General features: G+C 40.6%; 1 protein-coding gene across 9 annotated transcripts in view; it reads left to right on the forward strand.

Moving 5' to 3' along the window:
- Mtmr3 (myotubularin related protein 3) overlaps positions 1 to 24,872 on the forward strand; it is a 131,134-nt gene that overhangs the window by 25,425 nt on the left and 80,837 nt on the right. Inside the window, exon 1 of one of the 9 annotated variants that reach the window (XM_074061278.1) lies at positions 15,434 to 19,625. The exons of the other annotated variants lie outside the window; for them this stretch is intronic. The gene's annotated coding sequence lies outside the window, so the exon portion shown is untranslated. Of the gene's footprint in view, positions 1 to 15,433; positions 19,626 to 24,872 lie in introns of those variants that run through there. 9 annotated transcript variants of the gene reach the window in all.

Here is a 24,872-nt window from a genome sequence, read left to right on the forward strand (position 1 = left end):
AGCTGTGACCTCAGTGCTTTGACGGTCCCCAAGGCTGCCTTGTCATGTGAATATAGCTCCTGTAGCTCTCGTGACTAGTGTTAACGTGGTGTCTTTTTTTCACATTTCAGTTTTAAATACGTCTACATTTGTAATGTTTCTTGGGATTAGCATATACATAGGTCTTGTTTTATTTAGGCCAGTAGTCTCTACTTTTAATTGTTGTCTCTGAAAGGTTCACTTAAATTTTAAGTAAGTGTCTATATAGTTAAGTCTACTGTCTTACTGTTTGTTTTCTGTTCATCTCATCTCTTTGTTTTCCAGTCATATTGGGGTTATTTAAAATATTTCCTTTTATCTCCTCTACTAGTATATTAGCTATACTTAGTTATTTTTGTGGTATTGGGGATCTAACCCAGGGCCTTGTGCGTACTAAGTGAGCTTTCTACCATAGAGTTACATCCCCAGCCCTGTTTTATTGTTTGTGTGATTATGCTAGAATTTACAGTAGACATCTTTACTTATCACAGTCTACTTTCAAATAAAATTGTACTACTTGATGTATTGTATTGATCCCTGTGCTCTATATCTCCATCCCTCACCCTGTACTTTTTGCTGTTGTCCTGCATTTTACTTCTAGACTTTACAAAAATCCATAATTATTAAAATCCATTGTTATTTTATCTGCCTTAAGCAACTTTCCTCTCTCCCTTCTGGCAGTACTGGGGTTTGAACTCAGCTTCACACTTGCTTGGCAAGTTTGAAAAAAAAGGGTCTCCAGCCTTTTTGCTTCAGTTTTTTTTCTGAGTAGGGTCTTGAATTTTTGCCAGGGTTGGCCCAGGTAACTGCCTCCAAGTAACTGCCCAGCTTATTGCTTGAGTTGGGGGTGTGGGAGAAGGAGTTTCAATAACTTTTTGCCTGGGCTGGCTTTGACCTGGGATCCTCTCAATCTCCATCTCGCAAGTAGTTGAGATTACAGGCATGAGCCACCTCATCTAGCTTAACTGTCTCTTAAAGAAGAAAATATATTTTATATTTATTTGAATTCTTCAAGGCTTGTTATTATTTAAAACTTTGTTGACCCTGGAGAGGGACCTTTTCCATAGAGGTAATTTAGCCTGCTTCTAAGGCCTCAGCCTAGTGCCCTGAGTTAAATAGATCTTTGTGCTCTGATTGGTCAGAACCAGAGCACCTGTGTAAACTCTGGTAGTTGGGTTTGTAGTCTCCAGGTAGTTGCTTGTTGCTGGGTGATTGTTTCTTTGCCCACCTCATGAAATCATCCCCAGTGCACGTGCAGCTACTTAGCAAAGATAAAGGTGCCACACACTACAGCTGTGGCAGCCTCCTGCAGCCCATCTGAGCGTCTGCTCTGCTTGAATTCCTTCACTTCTTTCTGGCTGGAGTTTGGAAAGTGTCTCAAAGCTCAAAGCTTGCCAGTCATCGAGTTCAGGTAATTGTTTCCCTTCTCTAAGGTTCTCTTCTGTGTTCAACATCCAAGAGCAGTTTCATACATTTTGCCTGTTTTTTTTTTTTTTTTTTTTTGGTGGTTTATGATGGGGAGGCTAGTCTCAAATTACTCCATTATAGCCAGACTATTAACTGTCCACAAATCAAGATTCTGCATGATTACAGCCTGTGTTATACATCAGTATTTTACATTTTGCAGTCAGTCTTTTGTGGCATCTAACCTGGCTTAGCCAGGATTCATGCTCTTGTTGTTCATTAGGAGGCCTTACATGAATTAAGACATGTTTAACCTTCATAATAGTATTCTGGATCTGCCACTTTACCACTTGTTTTTCAATGCTATCAACTGTTGCTTGATAGCCAGAGCCGTCTCACTGGGCCCCTACCCTACAGAAAGCTTTAGGATCTAATGTTACTAATCAACCATGGATTGTTCTTTTCTTGTTCTGTAATATCCTTACGGTTATTAAAAGATTTTGTATTGGTTGTGAGCAACTAGTATTCATTAGAATGTGGAAATAAGTCAAGCGGACTAGGCTCTTAAAAATCTGCTTTAACATTAGAGCAGTTGTAAATGGCTACTGGAAATGTGAAGGAAGGGTCAAGTTATATTTACTTATTTAAAGGAAATTATATTTCTTCAAATGATATTTGAAGGAAAACAGTGTTCTCAAAGCTACCTTTTATACCTGTCATTCTTTCTTTAGACTACAGACTTCAGTCTTGCTTTCTTGACAGTGTTTGCACACCACTCCCTCCCATCAAGAAAAGACCCTTCATATAAGTGTTCTGCTTTTGGAACCAGGTCTTCTGTGTTGCGGGCTGGTCTTGTACTCCTGGGCTCAACTGACCCTTCTGTCTTAACCTCCGGAGTACGTGGCACTTCTCACTGACTGGACTCTTTTTTCTTTTTGAGATACTGGTGTTTGAACTTGGGGTGCTACTGCCTGAGCCATAGCTCCAGCCCTTTTTGCTCTGGTTACTTTGGAGTTCGGGTCTTGCCGTTGCCTGGGCCAGCCTGGTCCACGATCCTTCCAGTTTAAGCTTCCCACAATCACTGAAATCATAGTGTGTACCGCCAGGCTGGGTTCTTTTCTGTAGGATGGGGTATTACAGACTTTTTTTGCCTGGGCTGGCCTGGAACCACAATTCTCCCTCCCTTCTTAGCCTCCCAAGTAGCTGGGATTACAGGTGTGAGCTGTTGTTGTCCAGCTAAGATTTTAAAAAGGGAATCTGTATTGCAGGTTGCCACATAGACCTGTAAGACTTTGTAATCGTAACGTGTGATTTTCATCTACCTACTAAATCAAGCCATGCTGTTCACCAGATCCTGTATTTCATAGCCACATTCGGTGCAGATACTGACAAATGGGACGAACAGTTGCCCCTCACGTTATCATCATTTCTGGATAAATAATAAAGGGTTATAGAATACTGACTTAATTTTGTTTCCTTTTACAGCTTTACTGTCTTGGTAAAAAGCCATTCATAGTAAATTAGTATTGTGTCCGTGATATATCTGATAAGATCTTTGTGTAGCTCGAAGACCTTATAGTGAGTAGTGTTTGCCAGCTGTTACCCAGGATTTGAGTGGCTGTCAAAGGATTGCCTGGGAAGGGACAGATGCTTATGTACTTTGAATTTGTTAAATACGTTTTACCTTTGACATTATCAGACATTTTGTATTGCTAATGCAGAGAGTGTAACTGCTTAATTTAGGGAAGATTAGGTACTGCTGGTGGTACCAGGTGTGAGGTGAACCTGGTGCTGGGGAGCACGGTCTGTGCTTGTGCTGTTGGAAGTTTGTAGAGGTGCATGGTCCTTACACTAGTCTTATGCTGAAAAAGAAGCCAAGGCATTGAGCAACATCTTACGTACATTGTGTTTTATGTTTGAAATAATTTACAGTGACTCTTCCATAAGTTCTAATTAGCTTTAAACTTTATAAACTTTTTCTGTTGAATTATCACATAGGAATTCTCAGCAGCATTCCTCCTGCCTTGAAAGATCTTTCCGTTTGCTCTTGTTGCCTTTGTCTGTGCATGGCTTGGCTTAGGCTTATTAAAATACACGTGCTACCTGTTTACCAGGCATTTCATGCTGCAGACCTGTGGATGTAGTGGCAAAGTTTCTGGCTTCATTCACTTTGTAGTCTGTGAAGGAAAAGGAGTAACAGTTTGAGAAGTACTTACCTGTAAGTTGCTAAGTAGTTTGTATGGTTGATAGTCCATCAACCATACTGGGATTTACACTCAGGGCCTTGAGCTTTGGTTGATGGTTTTATGCTTTCTTTTGACATGGGAATTTTACCAAAATCTGCTATGGTCAACTCTTAGTTTAAAGAGCCACATTGGGCCACGTGGGTGGTTCATGCCTGTAATTTCAGCTGCTTGGAAAGTGGTGATTGGGGGGATTGCAGAAGGTTGTGGTTTGAGGGCAGCAGGCAAAAATTTAGTGAGACCCTATCTCAAAGAACAAGCCAAACCAGGCTCTGGTGGCTCATATCTGCAATACTAGCTAGTTGGGAGGCAGAGATCCAGGAGGATTGCGGTTTGAAGCCAGCCTGGGCAAATAGTTTATGAGACCCTACCTCGAAAATACCCAGTGCAAAAAGGGCTGGCAGAGTGGCTCAAGTGGTAGAGGGCTTTGCCTAGCAAGTGTGAGGCCCTGAGTTCAAACATCAGTGCTGTCACCCCTCCAGAAAAAAGCTGAGCATGGTGCTACACACCTGTAATCCCTCCCCTGTGGGAGGAGGTAGGAAGATCATTGGCTGAGGCTGACCCTAGGCAGAAAGCTCAAGACCCTATCTGAAAAAAAAAGTAAAGGAAAAGGGCTGGGGCACAGCTTAAGTGGTAGGGTGTTTTTCCCAGCAGGCTTGAGGCCCTAAGTCCAAATTCCCTCTCCCCAAGGGAATTTATCAGTTATACATTAAGAGTAAAGTGAATCTTAATTTAAAAATGATAGCTGGTCATGGTGGCTCATACCTGTACTTGTGAGGTAGAGATTGGGAGGCTAGCCTGGGCAAAAAGCTATTGAGACTCCATCTCAACCAATAAAAATCTGGCCTGGTTGCATGTGCCTGTCATTCCAGCTACTTAAGTTGGAGAATCGAGGTTGGGGCTGGCATAAACCGAGACCCTATTCAAAAAAATAACAAAAGCAAAAAGGGTTGGGGGCATGACTCAAGTGGTAGAGTGAGTGCCTACATAGCAAGTGCAAGGCCCTAAGTTCAAACTCTAGTACCACTGAGGAAAAAAAATTAAAAGAAGGTGCTATGGTTGTGGATTCTAAAAGGTACAGGCCAGTGTATTGCCACATACCTGTAATCCCTACACTTGGGAGGCTGAGTAAGGAAGATCTCAAATTTGAGGCCAGCCTCAGCTATACAGAAAGATTAAGTCTCAAAAAAAAGGTAAAAATATTATTTACTTTTAAGAGTACCAAGAAAGGATTGTTTGTATGGTCAGTTGAATTGTCTTTCCTCTCCACAAGGGATGTTTGCATGTAAGATAAACATCTAAAATTCTTGCTCTCAGTGTTTTTGGGACAAATATCATATGACTATATATTTTGATAATAACCACTGGGCCATTAATTATGCTTCCTTGTCCTTTTTTTTGGGGGGGCAGTTTTTTTAGGTCCCGCCACTTAACTTTTTAGCACAGCATTTTTTTCTTGTTCTTTTTTGGGTTTGTGGGACTGGGGTTTGAACTCAGGGGTTCACACTTGCAAAGCAGGCACCTCTACTGCTTGAGCCATACCTCCAGTCTATTTTGCTCTGGTTGTTTTGGAAATGGTGTCTCGAGAACTATTTGCCTGGTTTGGCCTCAAATTGTGATTCTTCTGATCTCAGCCTCCCAAGTAGCTAGGATTGCAGACATGAACCACCAGTGCCCTTTGGGCACATTTTATTCTTAATACCATAATTATATGTAAATTTAAAAGTAAGTGACATTTTGTCCTGCTCTAAGTTTCTCCCTGATGTATCTGATGAAGTGGTTTAAACTGTCCAATTTTAGTATATAAAAAGCAAAAGCTAGCCAAGAAAGGAAAGTTTTCTCTTTAAGAGGTTAATAAAACAAGCCTGAGACCCTGAGTTCAATCCCCATAACTGCCCCCCCCAAAGCTAATGAAACTGTGGTCTTAAAGTAGTGATACATGGCTGATAAGACATTAAATTTCATAGTTTAATAAATATTTCTGGATTATTAATTTATACTCACTTCGGGTATGTTTCCAGTCCTGGTTTCAGTCTTTAGAAAATATTTTCCTAGATTAAACTCAGTTCAGTAAAATTACGTTTACAGTGTATTTCAGATGCTTATTAGGAAATTGGCTGATGTCCTTATGTATATTTTATTTTATCTGTGCTTTTATTATTAAGAGTTAGGCAATTCACTTAAAAATTTAATAAGATACCTCATGAATTCATTAGTTATTCTTTATTAGCTAAAAGTTATTAGATCATTGCATAGTGTGATTAAAGTGACTCATTTCTTTTCTCTAGAAAAGAACATTTTGCTGGAGTCTTACTATGTGAAAAAGTGTGCCTAACAGGAAATTAATGGCTATGATTAAGACTCTAGGAACACAAGGTTATTGAGCCCAGGTCTGACTGTGGAACTCAATAACCAGTCCTTGTACCTATAAGAATACTGCTATTTAGATACTCAATGTTGTTCTCTTCATGGGTACTTCTACTTAGATTTTACATTCATGTAATGAAAGCATATGGTTGACACTTAAACCTTTTGAATGGTAGGAAAAAAAATCACGTGGAGACCAGTGTTACAGGCCTATCATGGAAAAGCTTTTCTTTTTTTTTTTAATCACATAAATTTCTGGACTAATTTTAAATAATTCTCTAGAAATTGCTTAGCCTTTCATACAAAGCATAGGTGTAAATCACATTTGGGCTAAAGACTGATACTGACCAAATGCAAAGGCTAAACTTGAAGGATTTTGCTTTTGCTTCTGATTTTCTTGTGCCTTTTGAAATTCTTCTTTGAAGACACCTAAGTGATTGTTGAACTCCTTCAGGTTTTACTAACTTTTGTTTATCCTGAAGACTTAAGAAAAATAAAAAGCTTACAGGTTGGAGATAAACCTTAAGTGGGAAGAGCATGCCTGGTATGTCCAAGGTCCTAGGTTTAATCCTCAGCTTTAAAAAAGGAAAAACTTAACAAATTTAATGTCAGTTATAACAAAACCTCCACTTTTTTGAGGAAGGTGTCTTATAGTAATGCTCCAGTATTTTTTTTTTTTTTCCTTTGTGTGCAGAGGATTGAATCTAGAGCCTCACAAATGCTAGGCAAGTGTTCTGCCACTGAGCTTCATCCTTAATAGAGTTTAGGATTTTATTTTTCCTAAGCACCACCCCCAACTGCGTTTCACTGTGTTTTCAGGCTGGCCTTGTACTCCTGGTCCCAAACAGTTCTCCCTCCTCAGCTTCCTGATTAGCTAGGACCACAGTTTCTTGACAGCATTCTTCTTTTTTTTTTTTTAATGGAATGTTCATTTGTTTTCTGAAAGTTTTATTTCATTTTCCTGTAGTTTTTCTTTTCTTGAAGTACTGGGGATTGAACTCAGGGCTTGGACATGCTAGGCATGCAGCCTACCACTTAAGCCATGTCCCTAGCCCTCTAGCCCTTCACTGTGGTTTTTCAAATGTATGGTTCTGTGGCATTTAAATACGTTCACATTGTCTTGTGGCTGTCGCCACTATCTGTCTGCAGGACTTTTCCTTTCCTTTTTTTTTTTTTGGTACTCGTGTTTGAACTAAGGGCTTTGTGCTTGCCAGGCAGATGCCTCATCTGCAAATAGTTCTCAAGACCCCATCTCCAAAATAAGCAGAGCAAAATGGACTAGAGGTGTGACTCAAGTGGTAGAGTGCAAAGCACAGACCTCGCCTGTTTGACCTCATTTAACTTTACTTGTAAAGGTCTTATCTCCAAATACTGGAGTTCAAACCCCAGTCTCACCAAAAAAGAAAGGGGGTGGGTCCTTGCAAAATTTTTGCCTATGTTGTCCTTCAACAGTGGTCCTCCTGATCTTAGCCCCCAAGTAGCCAGAATTACAGTCGTGAGCCACTGGCGCCCAGCTGTTTTTTCATTGGTGGACAAAGTTGGCTTGCTTCAGTCTTTTGGCTGTTGAAATAATGCTGCTATGAATATTAGTGTACAAATGTCTGCTCAAGTTCCATCTGTTTCTTTTGGGTATATACCCAGAAATGGAGTTTCTATGTTGAATGTTTTGAGAAGTCTCCATAGTGTTTTCCATAGTGGCTGTATTTTATATTTGGCCAGTTACACACAAACATTCCAGTTTCCATATCCTAACCAACACATAAAAAAGATTAAAAAATGTAAATAACAGTCCTAATGGATGTGAAGTAGTGTCTCACTATGGCTTTATTTGCATGTCCCCGATGACTAGTGATGTGGAACATCTTGTCTTGTGCTTACTGGCCTCTCATGTCTCTTCTTTTGAACAATGTCTAGTCAAGTCTCTCTTACATAGTCTTCTTGGGCTGCCGTAACAAAGCAGTGCAGGCTGGGTGGCTTAAACAACAGAAATGTTCTTTCTCACAGTTCGAGAGGCTGGAAGTCCAAGATCAGAGTTCTGGCAGAGTTCAGTTTCTGGTGAGGACTGTCTTCCTGGAGAGCCAGCTCTCTGGTGTGTTTTCCCAGGGTCTTGCACATGTGAGCAAGTGCTTTACCCCTGAGTCATATCCCCAGCCGTTCCATGTGATTTCTTATAATCCCAGTAACCCCTACTGGTCAGGCCTCACCTGTGGGACCTCATTTAACTTTACTCGTGGAGGCCTTATCTCCAAGTACAGTTGTCCTGGGGCTGAGGCTTCAGTACTGGAAAACTGAGGGAACGCAAATCCCTTAGCAAACTTTTACCTACTTTTGAATTTTTTAAAAAAATTGTTGAGCCGTAAAAACATTAAAATATTTTGTGGATATTAAACCCTTATCAGATACATAGTTTGCATACCTCTTCTATTCTGTGGGGTTCCTTTATACTCTGTTGATAGTGCTCTTTGATGCTCAAAAGATTTTCATTTTGATGTAGTACAGTTTGTTCTTGTGTTGCCTGGGCCTTTGATCTCATGTCCAAGGAATCATTGCCAATTGCAATGTCAGACGCTTTCTCCGTTTTCTTAAGGATTTTATAGTTTTATCTTGTATGTTTAGGTCTTTTATTTTTGATTTAATTTTGTATTTGGTGCAAGGTTAAGGTTCTAACTTTATTTTTTTGTATATGGATATTCAATTTTCCCTGCACCATTTGTTGAAAAGATTGTCCAACCCTCCCCCCCGCCGCCCTAGCAGTGATCTTGGTATCCTTGTAGAAAGTAATCTGACCACACACTAGTCCTGCTTCAACCATGTTTACCTTCTCAGGAGACTCGAGGGTGCCTGAAACTGCAAGTACACTGAGCCTGGTCTATACACTGTTTCTCCCTATTCTGTATACGTTCTATGACAACTTACAAAGCAGGCACAGTGAGGTGAATAACAATAGCTAGCACCAACATACAATAATTAATGTACTATAATAAGTTAGGCGAATGTGGTGGGTCTTAAATAGCTGTACTGTGTTCATCCTCGTGGTGGTGTGAGCTGCTAAAATATGTGATAAAGTGGCCTTGTGACATAGCATTAGGGTTCAGTGTAAGGGTTATCTGAACACAAATGTTAAAGTATTCAGCATTTGACTTGATAGCTGAGATGGCTGTTAAGTGACTAGTGGCAGGCAGTGTGTGTAATGTGTCTATGTGTGAAGGAGAGCATATTCACATCCTGGGATGGCGTGAGGCTCTTCACTGTACCCAGAGTAGTACTCATTTCAAAACTTGTGAATTCTTTCTGGAATTTTAATATCTATTTAATATTTTTGGACCATGGTTGACCTGGGTAATCGAAACTACAGAAAGTGAAACTGCAGATAACAGGACTGCTGTTAGGCAAGGGTTTATTCCAGGCGCTCAGGTTTATCCCATTGGTCTTTGTCTATGCTAATTGACACACTGATGCCTTTTTTTTTTTCTTTTTCTTCGCAGTACTGGGATCAAATTCAAGGCCTTGTGCATGCTAGGCAAACACTGCTTTGGTAACTGTAGCTTTGTAGTAAATTTAGACATCAAGAAGTGTGAATTCTTCAGCGTTGTTCTTGATTTGCAAGGTTGCTTTGGCTATTTAGGGCCCTTTAAATTCCATGTAAGTTTTAGGACAACATTGTCTCCTTCCCTCCCTCCCTCCCTCCCTCCCTCCGTTTTCTTTTCTTCCCTCCCCTCCCCTCCCTTCCCTTTCTCCTTTCCTTTCCTTTCCTCTTTCTTCTTGCACTGGGGTTTGAAGTCAGGGTTTCACATTAGTGAGGTAGATGCTATACTCCTTGAGCCTCCAGCTCTTTTTTGCTCTGGTTATTTTAGAGATGGGGTGTCACTTTTTGCCCAGGCTGGGATGTGATCCTCCCATTTTACACTTCCTCCATAGCTGGGATGACAGGTGTACATGGGCACACCCAGCTTTTTTTCCGTTGAGATGGGGTCTTGCAGATGTCTTTGACTGGGCTGGCCTGGAGCCATGATCATTCCAATTTCAGCCTCCTGCATAGCTGTGATGACAGGCCAACCAATAGGTGGACTACTGTGTCCAACTATTGCTTGAGATAGGGTCTTGAGAACTTACTGCCTGGGCTGTCCTCCAACCATGAGCTTCCTGAGCCCAGCCTCCCAAGTACCTAGGATTACAGTTGTGAGCCACTGGTTCTGGCTGACAGTGTCTGTTTCTGCAAAAGACCTCATTGGGATTTTGATAGGGAATGCTCTGAATCTGTTGTATTGACATCTTCACCATATTAAGTCTTCTTGACTTACTATGAACATGTGATGGCTTTCCATTTATTTGCACAATTTTCAAGTTCTTTTGGTATCATTTTGTAGTTACAAGTATATTTGTCTTTTGCTTCCTTGGGTTAAGTTTGCTCCTAAGTGTTTATTCTTTTTGATGCTATTGTAAATGAAATTGTTTTCTTAATTTCCATTACGAATTGTTCATTGGTGGTGTATTTTCTCTTTCTGGGTCAAGAACAGAATTGCTATATTTTATGCTTTGTAACTAAGTTGATTATCCATATAACGTTTATAATTTGGTTGTCTTAAGTCATAAGTCTTGAACATAAATTGATTAAAATTAAGATTAGTTGTAGTGGGTAATGGCATATACATCTCAAAGGGATAAATCCTATTTTTTTAAAAAAGGGACCATGGAGTAAGAATAAAAATTACTTTTTATTTTCATTTAAAAAATAACTTTTGAATATAGTTTATATACTATCAACAGCCTTTAAAAAATGTACAGTTTAGGACTGGGAATGTGACTCAGGTGACAGAGTGCCTGTCTAGCAAGGGTGAAGCCCTGAGTTCAAATCCTAATACTGCAAAAAATAAAAAAGATGTAATTTAGGGCAGATGTGGTGGTTCTCTCACCTGTAATCCCAGCTGCATGGGAGTGGAGGTAGGAGGATCATGGTCTGAGGTTTACCCTGGGCAGAAGCATGAGGCTGTACCGCAAAAATAAACTAAAGCAAAAAGGGCTGGGAACATGGCTTAGGTGGTAGCACACTTGCCTAGTGCTCCAGACCCTGAGTTCAAACCCTACTACCACAAATTTTAAAATGTACAATTTAGTGGCTTTTAGTATGTTCAGAATTGTGTACTTATCACCACTATCTAATTTTGGAATCTCCCCAAACCTTTTAGCATTTACTCGTTTCCCACTCCTGTCCTGTCCTGACTGTGTTTCTATGGATTTGCCTATTTTGGATGTTTTGTGTAAGTGGAAGCATGCATTATGTGGTCTTTTGTGTATGTCTGTAAGGTTCATCCATGTCGCAGTGTTTTACCTGTACCTCATTTCTCTTAATGTCTGAACGATAATGCACTGGTTGGGTCTATCCCATTGTGTTTGTTCATTTGTCAGTGGACCTGTGGGCTCTTCCCATTTTTCACTGTAATGAATACTGTTGCTGTGAGCCTTTAGTACAGGGTTTTGCGTGGATGAATGTTTTCAGTCCTTTTGGCGGTATACCTAAGATTGAAATTGCTGAGTTATATGGTAATGATATGTTTAAGTTTTTGAAGAGCTACCAGACTGTTTTCCACAGTAGAGCTATACCATCTCAGATTCCTGCCAGTGATAACTACATCAGGGTTCCACATTCCCTGTATCCTTGACTACACTTACTATTGTTAGATTTTTGCTGTGCTGGGGGTCGGTCCATGGCTTCACACATGCTAGGCAAGTGTTCAGACACTGAGCTATACTTTATTTGTCTTTGATTCTCCAGCTTCCCTGGTGAGTTTGATGTGGTATCTCATTGTGGATCTGAGTTGTAAGTCTTCAGTGACTGATGTTAGCATCTTTCTGTGTGTTTATTGACATTTACATATCCTCTTTGGAAATTGTTTATTCACATCATTAACCTGGTTTGTAATTGGGACCATAAAAAATTAGTCTTGAGTTGTCAGAGTTCTTCATCGATTCAGATCCTTTGTCTTTGGGCTTCCTCCCAGATTGACTTCAAAATCTTAATTCTCCTTCATCTACCTCCCCTGTGCTGGGATTACAGGTATATACCACCGTGCCCTGCTCTTTTTCCTTTCTTGATCCCTTTGGAGCACAAAAATGTTTAATTTTGATGAAATGTCACTTACCTATTTTTTTTTATTAGTCACTTGTGCTTCTCCTATCCAAGTACTAACCAAGCCCGACCCTGCTTAGCTTCCAAGATTAGAAGAGATAGGTCATGTTCACAGTGCTGTGGCCATAGGTTCACTTGTGCTTCTGGTTCAGTATCTCAGAAACCATTGCTTAATCCAAGGTCATGAAGATTAAGTTTTTTTTGTTTTGGTAAAAAATGTAATTGCTTCTCAGCCTTTTGGTAAATCGAGTGTAGTAAAAGTTAAGTGTATTTTGCTCTTACATTTAGGTCTGTGATCTGTTTTGAGTAAATTTTTGTGTGATGTGAGGTAGGGATCCAATTTCATTCCTTTGTATGTAGCTATTTAGTTCCACTATTTATTGAAAAACCATTCTTTCCTCATTGTTCTAGCATTCTTGTGAAAATAAACTGCCATATATGTAAGAGTATTTCTTGACTTTTAATTCTGTTTCATTGATATGTCTATCCTCCAGCTGGCACCATATTGTCTTGATTATTATGTCTTTTCTAGTTGTTTGAAATCAGAAAATGTGAGTTATTCAACTTTTCTTTTTGAATTAGCATACATTAATAATACTAGGGTGTTTCATTGTGATGGCTCCCTAGATTTGTAGTGTACTTTGAATAATTCTTTTTTTTTCCAGTGTTGGGGTTTGAACTCAGAGCCTTGTGCCCCTGTGCTTGCTAGGCAGCATTGCTAGGTGCTTGCTCTGCCACTTGAGCCATATCCCCAACCCTTTCTGCTTTAGGCATTTTTCGAGTAGGGTTTCACATTTATGCGTGGACCTGCCTGGACTGTGATACTCTTGTTTATGCTTCCTGCATAACTGGGATGACAGGCATATGCCACAGTGTCCAGGTCTTTTTTGGTTGAGCTGGAGTCTCACTAAATTTTTGCCCTGGCTGGCCTCAAACTACTCGCCACCTTACAAGTAGCTAGAATTGCATGTTTGAGCCACTGTGCCTGGCTTAATAAACTTTTTAGAATTTTATTTACTTATTTATTTATTAAGATGAGATCTCACCATGTTGCCCAGGCTGTCTTTGAACTCCAGGGCTGAAGCTATCCTCTTGTCTCAGCCTCCGAATTAACTAGGACTCTAAGGCTGTGCATGCACTTAGCTCTATTTATTGGTTTTTAAACTTAAGTTACTTTTGAGTTGATGGGTAAAAATTGTACATTTATAGGGTACCATTGTGTAAAGTTCAGATTGTGATAAGTATATTCTTTTTTGGTGGGGTTCGAGTTTGAACTCAGGGCTTTGCACTTGCAAAGCAGGCACTCTACCACTTGAGCCCCACAGTGGCCCTCCGGTCCATTTTGCTCTGGTTATTTTGGAGATGGGGTCAGTTTGCCTGGACTGGCTTCAAACCTTGATCTTCCCAATCTCAGCCTCCCATGAAGTTAGGATTACAGGCGTGAACCACTGGTTCCCAGTAGCACTTTTTATTTCTTTATGGTGGAAATGCGTACACTCTTCTATTTTTTTTTGAAATATACAGTACATTGTTTTCTGTAGCCACACTACTGTGCAACACAACACTAGAACTCACTTCTCCTAACTAACTTAGTACTACTGGGCCAACCTTTCCTCGTCCCTCACTTCATACCACTCTCCCTGGGTTCTGGTTACCTCTATTCTACTCTTCCCTTCTATGAGATCACTTTTTTAAAGGATTCCATATATAAATGAGATTATTCAGTATTTGTGTTTCTGTACCTGACTTTTTTCACTTAACCTAACGTCTTCCAGCTCCGTGCACATTTTTGCAAATGACAGGATTTCATCCTTTTTGTCTTAGGGTTGAACAGTATTTCATTGTGCGAGTCTACCACACTTTGTCATCAGTCGGTGGGCACTTAGGCGGACTGCATTTCTGGGCTGTGTGAACAGCGCTGCAGTGAATGCTACTTCAGGTCTCTGTTCTGCATGCTGATGCCTTTTCCTATGGGTGCATACTCCACAGTGGGATTGCAGGCCATGGCAGCTCTACTTTCAGTATTTCTGAGTACCCTCCATATTTCGTGCCACAGTGAATGCATTACTGTTCCAAGGTAGTTCTGGTTATTGGGGTCTCATATTCCTATATGAGCTTTAGGACCAGCTTGTTGATGTATGTAAGAAAGCCAGCTGATATTTTCATAGTGTGCGTGGAATCTGTTAAGATAGCACACCACTCACAGACTTAACAATATTGTTTTGAGCTTTGACTATGAATTGTCTCTTTAGAACTTCTTTAATTTCTTCCAATAATGTTTTGTAGTTTTGAATACCTGTAATTTCTGGTTTTTTTTCTTTCATTTAATCTTCTAGATTTTGAGGTATATTACAGGATACTTTTATTTAGTAATAGTGTTTTTAAGCTTATCAGAAGAGAGGACCTGAGTGTGGATGGCTTTACCAAAAACAGTTACAACATGGTGCATGCAGGAGGCGTAAAGACACTTGTACAGATGATGGTAGTGTTTGCTGGATGGGCTCTCTAAGGGAGGACACTGCATTCAGTCAGCTTCTTGTACCTTTCAAAATGAAATTTTAATATTCAAGTAGGTGAATAAATGCTCCTTGCAGAGTATTAAGACCAGGCTAAAATCCCTTAGCCCTCACTTTCAGTGCTGGTCTTTCATCCTCCCTGCAGGTAATCCCTGGAATGGGTCTCTGGGTGCCCTCCCCTCCTGACAGGGTCTTACTTTTTTTTTGCCGGTCTTTTAAATGATAGTTACCTTTGTGGTTTTAATTTGCATGTTTTTTGGTTATTAATGAGATTGAGATTTTCATATGTGTGGGATATTTGCATTTCTTTAATAAGTTCCTATTTATCTTTTATGACTTCATTTTTTTCTCCTCATGGGATATGGGAGTTTTTTTTAATGGACATACTCAACTCTTTTTAGATTATTGTAAAATAGCTTTAGAAAAATGTATGTTTGTAGCCATCTGTTTACTCAGACATGTCGTTTTGAAGGTATTCTCATGCTCCACGGAAGGTTTTTTTGCATCTGATGCTTCTGTTACAGCGCTGAGCAGATGATTGAGTGATGTCGCATGGGAAGTGTAGCTGGTGGGGTCCAGGTGATGCTGGGAGGCTCACAGATTGGGTTCCATACAAATGGGCCAGGTGTGGTGATACAGCCCTGCAGTCCCAGCACTTGGGGGCGGTGGCAGGACGATCCTGAGGAGACCAGCTTGGGTTAAATACTGAGAAGCAGAAAAACAAGTAGCCAAGTTTGTCTCTAATTTAAATCCGTTTTATTGAATATCTTAGTATTTAATTTCCCAATAAGTTTTTAGTTTTCAGAGCTTGAATTGTATTTGTATGTTTTTTACATTAAAAGTCAACTTTATTAAGGTAAATTTGTATCCATCACAATTCACCTAGTGTATACTGACAAATGTTTACACTTACGAGATCACCCAGTCAAGATGCAGAATAAAAAGAAGCCCCTCTTCTTCTCTGTGAATCATTGTTCTGATCTGACACCGTAGGTTAGTTTTGCCTCGTAAAGAATTTAATGGAATACTCTTTCTCGGATCTTTCAAAGAGGGCTTCTGATTCATGATTGTATTGTTATTAAAAACACTAAACATGGTTAAGAATTATTGGTTCAAAATCTTTAATTTCCCTGTAGAGAAGTTGTTTCTGAATGGTGTGACTTGACACCTTTACTACTAATAAATAAAATTTTTGTGTCAAAATCTGCAGTGGAAATACTGACACAATATGGTTAATAGAACTTGAATCTCTGAAATGAGATCTAGCCCAGTGGAAGAAAGATGGCAGTGGCCGATTGCTGCCCTTGTCTGTTTCCACCCTTGCCTTTTAAGTGCTAGTCATATTCTGTACATACAGAACTGCCTTGGACAAGTGAGTTCCCAGAGCTGTGTTCTTAAAAATAATGTTCTATCCCTATAGTCCTCCCAAAGGGAGAGGAGAAACCCCCTTTTTAAAAGCAGGCTAAGATAGTGGGGGAGGTGCATGTCTAACCTGATTTCTAGGTCCCTCCTTTAAAAATGGCTGTATTTAGGTATAATTCACATATTTTACGTTCAGAGTGCACAGGTTTTTTGAGTTTTTTTTTTTTTTTGTTCACAGAATTGAGCAAGTATCACAATTTTAGAACATTTTCAGTACCCAAAAAAAGAGAACTCCATAACCACTGGTATTCTGTATCTCTTCCCCATTCCCCTCCCTGGCCCCAGGCAGCCACTTGCCTTCTTTCCGTTTCTGTGTATCTGCCTCTTCAGAACATCCAGAAAACTCTCCTCCTGTGGAACTGTCACTCATATCCTGGACCAGCATCTCCTGAGCCGCTTCCTTCTGACCACCTTTCAAGCCCGACATTCAACCTGATGCTGCTTCTAAGAGACCCACTTTTCTAGGTTCCACATAAATGAGACCATGTGACGTTTTATTGTCTGCTCTCAGTTTACTTTTCTTAATGTCCTTTGCTTGTCACAAATGACAGGAATTCATTTTTTTATGGCTTAAGCAGTATTACATGGTGTGTATATGCCACACTTTATCTGTTCAGCTGTTGAGGGACATTTATGTAAGGTAATGTTGTGGATTCTTCAGGATTTCGTGTTATTTGGTGGGAACTCTTTTTTTTTTTTTTTTTTTGGTGACACTGGGTTTGAACTCAGGGCTTCATGCTTTGCTGGGCAAGAACTCTACTGCTTCAGCCGTGCCTCCAGCCCTCTGTCTGAAACTCTGTAATGATTATTTTGTTTTTGCTTGAGACACAGTCTCCCTGTGTTGCTCAGGCTGGCACAAACTTGTGATCCTCCTGCCTTCCCCTTTTGAGTGCTGGGATTACAGGTATGCACCACTATGCTTGGCTCTCTTTCTTTAATTAAAAAACAAACAAACAAACAAAAAACCAAAAAAACCATGTCAGAGGTAGAGTCATGTTGACCAAGATTACAAGGACTTGGCTATAAATCTGAGTGCCAGTATAACTGTTATTTCAGTCTCGCAGATGGTAGGTTTGGATTTGAACCACTAAGTTGTCGGTTCTCTAAGCACTTATTTTCTTAATTAAACAATGATGTAATGCAGTATAGTATCTTTAAAGTAAAGCTGACATCTACATGGACTCGTGTAATTATGCTCAAATGAAGATGCACAGGACAGTTTTCTTCCCTCCAGTTCCCAAAGCGCTCTCTGGGCTGATCATCATTTGGCCTTTGTCGTCATAGTGCCTGTGCGTTTGGACTCGTAGCAGAAGCTCTTATCAGAATGTTCCTTTCTGTCTGGTCGGACATCTAGTACAGCCCAGAGCTGGCACAGCTAACACATTAGTGAGGTTGTAATCAGAGGAAGGCACGGAAGTTAGCAAGGCAGATTTGTCTTAATAACCTCCTTCCCAGAAAGTCAGAGGCGACGCAACTCATAGTCAGAGTGTAGCTGACTGGAATTAGGAGAATCTTCTTTTATTTTTCTTTGTCATGCTCTTCTAAAAATTGTTTTCCTTATGACTAAGTAGCGTAATGAATGGCACCTACCTACTTACAACTTTAACAGATATCATCTTGTCTTATTCCAGATTTTAAAAAATAACTTCGCTGTAAGCTGAAATTTAACGAAAGTTCTAGAAATAATACAAGGAATTCCCAGTCCTCTTTACTATTTGTTTACATTATTGAATTTAGGGCCTCCTGCTTGCTATGCAAGCTTGCTTGAGCTATGCCCCCAGTCCTTTTTCTTAGATGCTTTTTCAGATAGGGTCTCACACACTCGCCCAGGCCCCCTTGGACCACAGTCCTCCTATCTCTCCTTCCTGGGTAGCTGGGATTACAAGTGTGTATCACTGCACCTGGCTTGTTTTGAGATAGGGTATTGCTAACTTTTTGCTGCGGTTGGCCTTGAACCAGGATGCTTCCTGAGTAGCTCAGATTACGCATGTGCCACCACACCAGGCCCTCAAGTACTTTAATACAGATAGTCGCTCATTTAGTTAGATGTGTGCTAAAAATTTTTTTTAAAGATGTGTTAAGACCTTGAGTGTCCTAAGTTGAATTTTTCACATGCAAATTTATTCACTTCCGTGAATATTGTACATAAAACAATAATTTCTCTACCCATTAATTAGCTTTCCTAAACCTGTGCTATTATGGGAAGAACAGAGAAGAATAAAGGTGCTGAGTCAGCACCAGGGCTCTGTTGAGTTACACCATCTTTTTTCTCCATTTTCTGTGATGCTGGGCCATGCGCTCTACCACTGCATCACAGCCCTGGCCTGTGCTGTCATCGTTGTGTGCAAGGATGAGACTCAGAATGGGAGATACCTAAAGGTGTAACTAGGTATTGATTCACACCAGTGCATTAGGCTAGTAGATATGCACTTAATGTTTGCGATTACACTGGGGGATACTGTTGCCACGGGGACCATGAGAAAGAAAAGGCATCTTGCTTAAGACTGAAGAACTAATACACGTCTGATCTTAAAGCTGTGTAAGAAAATCTTTAAAACTAACATGCTGTTTGGGTGTGGTGGCTCATGCCTGTAATCCCAACTAGTTGGGAGGTAGATATCAGGAGGATTGTGGTTTGAGGCCAGTTGGAGCAAAAAGGAAGTGAGATTCCATCTGAACAAATGAGCCTGGTGTGGTGGTGTAAGTCTGTAATCTCAGCCACTTGTAGGAGAATCAAGGTCTGAGGCTGTCCCCTGGCAAAAAATGAGACCCTAGCTGAAAAATAATTTAAAACAAAAAGAGATGGAGGCATGGCTTGAGTGGTAAGGCCCTGAGTTCAAACCCTAGTACTGCCAAAAAGAAAAAAATTCTTTACAATGCTAGTGTATATTTTCAGTTCTTACCTTAACTGCTAGAATTCTCCTGGAAGGCTTGGTTTAAAATGGCAGAAACTGAAGTGATACTGCAGGATAAGAATCAGGAACAGAAACCATAAAGTGCAGCAAACTGAGGAGTAGGATAAAGGGAAAGGGCAGGAATGGAGCCTCACATCTTGGTGGCTACAGAGAACCAGCATTTCCCACGAGTGAGTGCCGCCTCCTGCCTGCTTCGGGGACAGTGTGGAAGGTACAGACAAAGCAGTGCTGGTGATCACCAGCAGGCCAGCATCTTCCTGTTCTGCACCCTGTGGTTCTAATGAGGACCAAGATTAGATTTAATTAAGAAGAATAAAAGATGTCTTGACTGTCTGATGTTTTATAGTACTCGCTGAAAGCCAGTAGGAAACTTTTGGGACAAGTCAGATTATTCGGCTGTGTCTGGGAACTCTTGGGTAGTTTGAGTCCCATTAACACACCGATCACGTGGACCAAGTTGTCTTCTCTGGTCAGCTTTTGTTTCCTGGCTCTGATATTTGCTGTACTGTGCTGGTGCCATAACAACATCAACTTACAGCCTAGTAATGCAGGACAAGTGGACTTCCTTCCTGCCCTGGAGCTTTTTTCTGTACTGCATGCCAGCCCGAGGACGGTGAGCCAGAGTTTAATGGAAAACCCGGTTTCCTGACTTTCTCTCATTAGATTAGATTGTTTTGGTGTTGAAATGGAGGCTCCAACAGAGGGTAGACAGCACTGCCTAGCGTGAGGATATTTAATAGGTGGGCAGCTTTAGGACAGTGGGTTCCTTGCTTTGTTAACTTTTTGAAGATGCCAGTGAGACATTATTTACTGATTCGGAGTTGTCACTTCCTTCAGTGGCCACTGCTTGCCTTGGTAAGTTCTGTTTGCTGATATTCCCAAAGGCTGTCTTTTCTTTGTAGCTTTCCAAGTGAATTACCTCTTCAGTAGCACAGAAATGTAACATTAGATACAGTCCTCTCATACTTTCCATTTGACCTTTAAGGTGCGTGCCGTGTGTTCCTGACCTCACTGAGCACAAGGCACGTCGGGCCGGACTGGCAAAACTGTAGGGCATTTGCGTGGCATGTGCAGGCCCTGTGTCCTTCAGCCGTGCATACTGACGGTCAGGTCAGCCAGATGCTGTGGAGAGTCTAACCCGAGGTGGACTCCTCTCCCAAACCTTCCATCAGGTGCCCTCTTGCAGCTGAGAAGGCCAAGAGACCTCTTGATGTTGGGTTAGGCTTCTGGAATGGGTCTCTTACTTTCTATATATCATCTTGCTTTCTAGTCATTCTAGAAATTCTGTGTTAGCTTTATTTGGTTTTATACTTCACTCGGCTTTGCAGTTTTGTGGTCCTTATCAGGAGGCCTGAGTTTTAATTCTTTGGAGAACGCGGACACTGAATGACTATGAAAAATCAGTTCGTTGTTTGAGTGACTACTGAATGCCAGGATAGCCTCTTCTGAGGCTTTTTATGCACACTGTCCACCTCTGATTGTTGTGGTTTTTAGGCTCACAGGTTGTTTCTCTCCTCTCTGTGTTTGTTTACTGTTTTCTTTCTTAAAACTTTATGAGTTGTTTTAGAAAGCGCTGGTTTTTAGTATATAAAGCTTGGCAAATGACAGCACCACGTAAAATTCTTGGGTCTTATGTAGACATCACACAGCATTTTATAAATGCATGTCAAAGATGGAAAGTCTTGGAATGATGGGTAAATTTGTAAAAGCCTGTGTTTTGGTGGGTAGTGCCTTGGCATCATTCCGTAAGTGCTCAGGAGGGTGCGTACATTTCTGCAGTCAGCACTGATTTGGAATCACAGGTGCACTTCTAGTGCACTTGAGCTGGGCCTCCAGTCCGTTTTTCTTTATTTTTCAGATAAGTGCTCATGCTTTTTTAGCCTGGGTCAGCTCAGACCTTGGTCTTCCTACCTATGCCTCCGGTGTAGCTGGGATTACAGGTGTGCCCCACCATGCTCAGCTTGTTTGTTTAGATTGGGGGGGGGTCTCATTAACTTTTTGCCTTAGCTGGCCTCGAACCAAGATCTTCCAGTCTCTGCCTTAAGTAGTTGGTACTATAGGCATAAGATACTGCACCTGACCTCCCTTCCCTTTTTCTTTTACGAAAATTGTGGCTTGCTGCCAACAGACTAGTAAGTGGTTAAACAGCTTCCTTGACAAGAGGTGCTAAGTGACTGATTGATGCCATTATAAAACACATATCCTTGATCATGTTGTGAACTTGATCTCCTTGGAGGCTAGTTAAACACATGGAAGTTTTGGTACCTTCAAGGAACTTAGTAAAACTTTGCCCAGAGTACTGGTCCCCTGTAAATGTTTGCCCTTTAGTTATAGGGGCGACCAGCAGCTCATCTACATTTCCTGAGAGAGATTTTAAACAGATGACTTTGGGAAAATAGTGCATGGATGATCATACAACTTTTTCTAGCAGTCACTGTTCTTTTCTTGCACTTCACGTAAATGGATCATGTCAACATGACACCTTGACATCCCCTCATGCTATAATTAGTACAGGAGTTCGTTAAAAAGAATCGGGTGCTGGGGACTGACCCAGGGCTTTCTGTGTGCTGGGCAGGTGTTCCGCCAGCAGGCTGCACTCCCAGGCCTTCCCGGGGTACCGGGGCTTGAAGTTACAGCTTCATACTCGTGAGCAGCTCTCCCACCCGAACCATTCCATGAGTCCTTGTTTTGTGAGGGCTCTGTTCAACTTAAGCAAACTGACAAGCTTTCTCCCAAAGTGACAATGCCAGTTCACACTTCCATGAGCCGTGCAGGAGTTCTAGTTACTCAGTGTCCTCACCAACATTTGATTTTGTTATTAGTCTCTTTTAAGTTATTCCAGTGCATGTAGAAGGCATCTTACCATGGCTTTTGTTTATATTTCTTTGTAAATATGTCTATGATTTTCATTTTCTTAATGGCATCATTTGATAGGGTAGAGGTTTTTTAAAATTTAAAAAATTAGAATTTCTAGGCAGTCTTATCAGATTACAGTTACATCCAGGGAGGAGGTACTTTAAATGTTATGTAACCATATTGAAATAATATTAAATAGGCCTAGCATGATGGCTCATGCTTGTAATCATAGTTGTCAGGAAGGCAGAGATCAGGAGGATCACAGTTTGAGGATGGCCTGGGCAAAAAGCCCACGATCTTATCTGAAAAATAATCAAAAAAGGCTAGAGGCATTCCTCAGTGGTAGAGCACTTGTCTAGCAAGGAGGGCAAATGCTGGTACTAAACAAGAAATACTGAGTAGGTCATAATTACTAATAAGCAATGCCACATGAAAGCAAACATTTGTCTAGGGGAAATATAAGCAGCACCAAAAGATAAGCAATATGGGAAAAATATAATGTGGAAAAACATTTGTACTTCATGTTACAACACTTGAATATGTAAAGTATCTTAGATACGACAAACCCACTTTTTACACACACAAAGAATGTGACACACAGGACGAAATGAATGTGGGGAACAAAATGGTAGAGATTGTTTTCCTCAGATGATAGTAAAATGACATTAAAGAGCAAGTTCAGCCAGGTGCCGGTGGCTCACGCCTGTAATCCTAGGAGGACCAAGATTTTGAAGCCAGCCTGCGCAAGTAGTTCTCAAGACCTTATCAAAAAAAAAAAAAAAAAAAAAAAAAAAAATTCACAAAAGAGGGCTGGTGGAGTGGCTCAAGGTGTAGGCCCTGAGTTCAAACCCAGAAGTGCAAAAAAAAAAAAAAGCAAGTTCCTTGTTAGGATTTTTAGCTAGTGAGACAGAAGAATACCAGATGAGTAAAAATTGTGACATCTTTGCACTAGATATATACAGACGCTTAGGTTATTATAAGTGCATGTTCCTGTGTCTTTTTTTGTGATGCCGGGGATTGAACCCAAGGCCTTGCACGTGCTAGGCTAGCACTGTGCCACTGAGTCCTGATGTAAGCTTTCCCCAGTTTTATGTTGTTTTAATTTCAACCCTCAGTTACAGTGAATGAACAGTTGCAGTAAATGAGCTGTAAATTGTGCTTATTGCTGAAATTGCTGGTGTGTGTTTAGAGAATATTTGGCTACCTTTTTTTTTTTTGGTAGTACTGGGTTTGAACTCAAGGCCACTTTCTAGGCAGGGGCTCTACTGCTTGAGCCATGCCCCCAGCATGGCTCTGGTTATTTTTGAGATGGGGCTTTCCTTTGTACTTGGGCCAGCCTGGACCTCAGTCCTGTTTTCTGCTTTCCAATGTAGCTGGTATGACAGCTGTTTGCCACCAAGCCCAGCTGTTGTTTTAGATGGGGCTTTGTGAATTTTTTTGCCCACCCTGGCCTTGAACCATGATTTTCCTGATTTCTACATCCTAAGTAGCTAGGATTACAGGCGTGAGGCACTGGTGCCTGGCTTATTTTTGTCCTTTGAAGCTGTAATTTTGGAGTATGTTAGAATCCTAAATTATACAGAATATTGTCTAATCTTTTTCTTTTTTCCTTCTCTCTTCTTTCTTCTGGTGGGACTAGTGTTTGAACTCAGGGCTTCACACTTTGAAAGTAGGTGCTCTGTGGCTGAGCCACACCTCCAGTCCATTTTGCTCTGGTAATTCTGGATGGTGTCTCAAACTATTTGCATGGGCTGGCTCAAACTGCCTCCCAAGTAGCTAGGATTACAGGCTTGAGACACTGGCGCCTAACTGCTTTGTTTTTTTTGTTTTTTTTTTTTTTTTAAATAGTGCTGGGGATTAAACCCAGGGCCTTGCACCTACTAGGCCAATGCCCTAACACTGAGCCATACACTCAGCCCTGTCTAATGTCAAATATTAGTAATAAGGAGAAAATAATAATAGTTTATTGCCATGTTATGAAAAGTTTTTTCAAACAAGTATTTTGCCACAAGAAAACTAAATTTTATGAAGTATTCCCTATCTGATTAGTGTTATTTTAACAATTAGACAAGGTGTCCTGCATTCTTTTGATGTAGGAAATAGTAAGCAGAATGTTTTGCGTGACTTTACAGGAATGCCCTAATTCTTCTTCTTTGGTTGTTTTTTAAAAACATGATCAACATTACTCGGATTTGATTTGTTATTTGGGACCGTTACTGGTGACAGAACTCAGAGCTTAAACAAACCAAAGGGAAGAGATGAATTTATTGCCAGGATACCAAAGCAGTTTACATAATTGAAGGAAGAACAGCAGCAGGCAGCTTGAGGATCTTGAACTTGAAGTGGGGGTGCAGCATCTCAAACACGGTGGTTTGCATCTCTCCAGCACGGTGTGATCGCGAGGCTCTGGTTGTGGCTGCTTAGCTCAGACTCTTTCCTGATTGGCTCAGCAGTTGTTTGCTTGGCATCCCTAGGCCGAAAGAAGTAGTCAGTAGTTCCCTTTATTACATAGTAAGGAACAAACAACTTAAATATTTATATTGTAATAACTTCTTAGCTATTTGAAAAGTTAATACACATAATTTGAAGATTTTTATCTCGTTGTGTGCCTGTTAGATATTGTACAGATTCTAAAACCTTGGAATCAGATCAGATATTAACACTCCCATGTCCTGTTCCACTTTGATTATACTTGGTACTTTTTTTTTTTTTTTTAAATCAAGTCAGCTGCTAAAAATCCAGCTTCTTAAAAAAATGATAAAATTGAAAGGAATGTTTTGTGGCTACATGGAAGTTATCAATTTCTTTAGATGGTAGTTTGTGTGATATATTACATGTCAGTTATTACTTTTCCCTAGAAAATGAACCTTCAGCTTGCTCCTTACTTATTTATTTTCAAACTGGGGTTTGAACTTGGCTTTGAGCTTGCTAGGCAGGTGCTCCATTACTTGAACCACGGCCCCAGCTCTCCCTTTTCTTCTAGAAGAGGAGGATTCTGATTGGG

Source organism: Castor canadensis, chromosome 18, assembly GCF_047511655.1.
Source record: "Castor canadensis chromosome 18, mCasCan1.hap1v2, whole genome shotgun sequence".
Taxonomy (NCBI): Eukaryota; Metazoa; Chordata; class Mammalia; order Rodentia; family Castoridae; genus Castor; species Castor canadensis.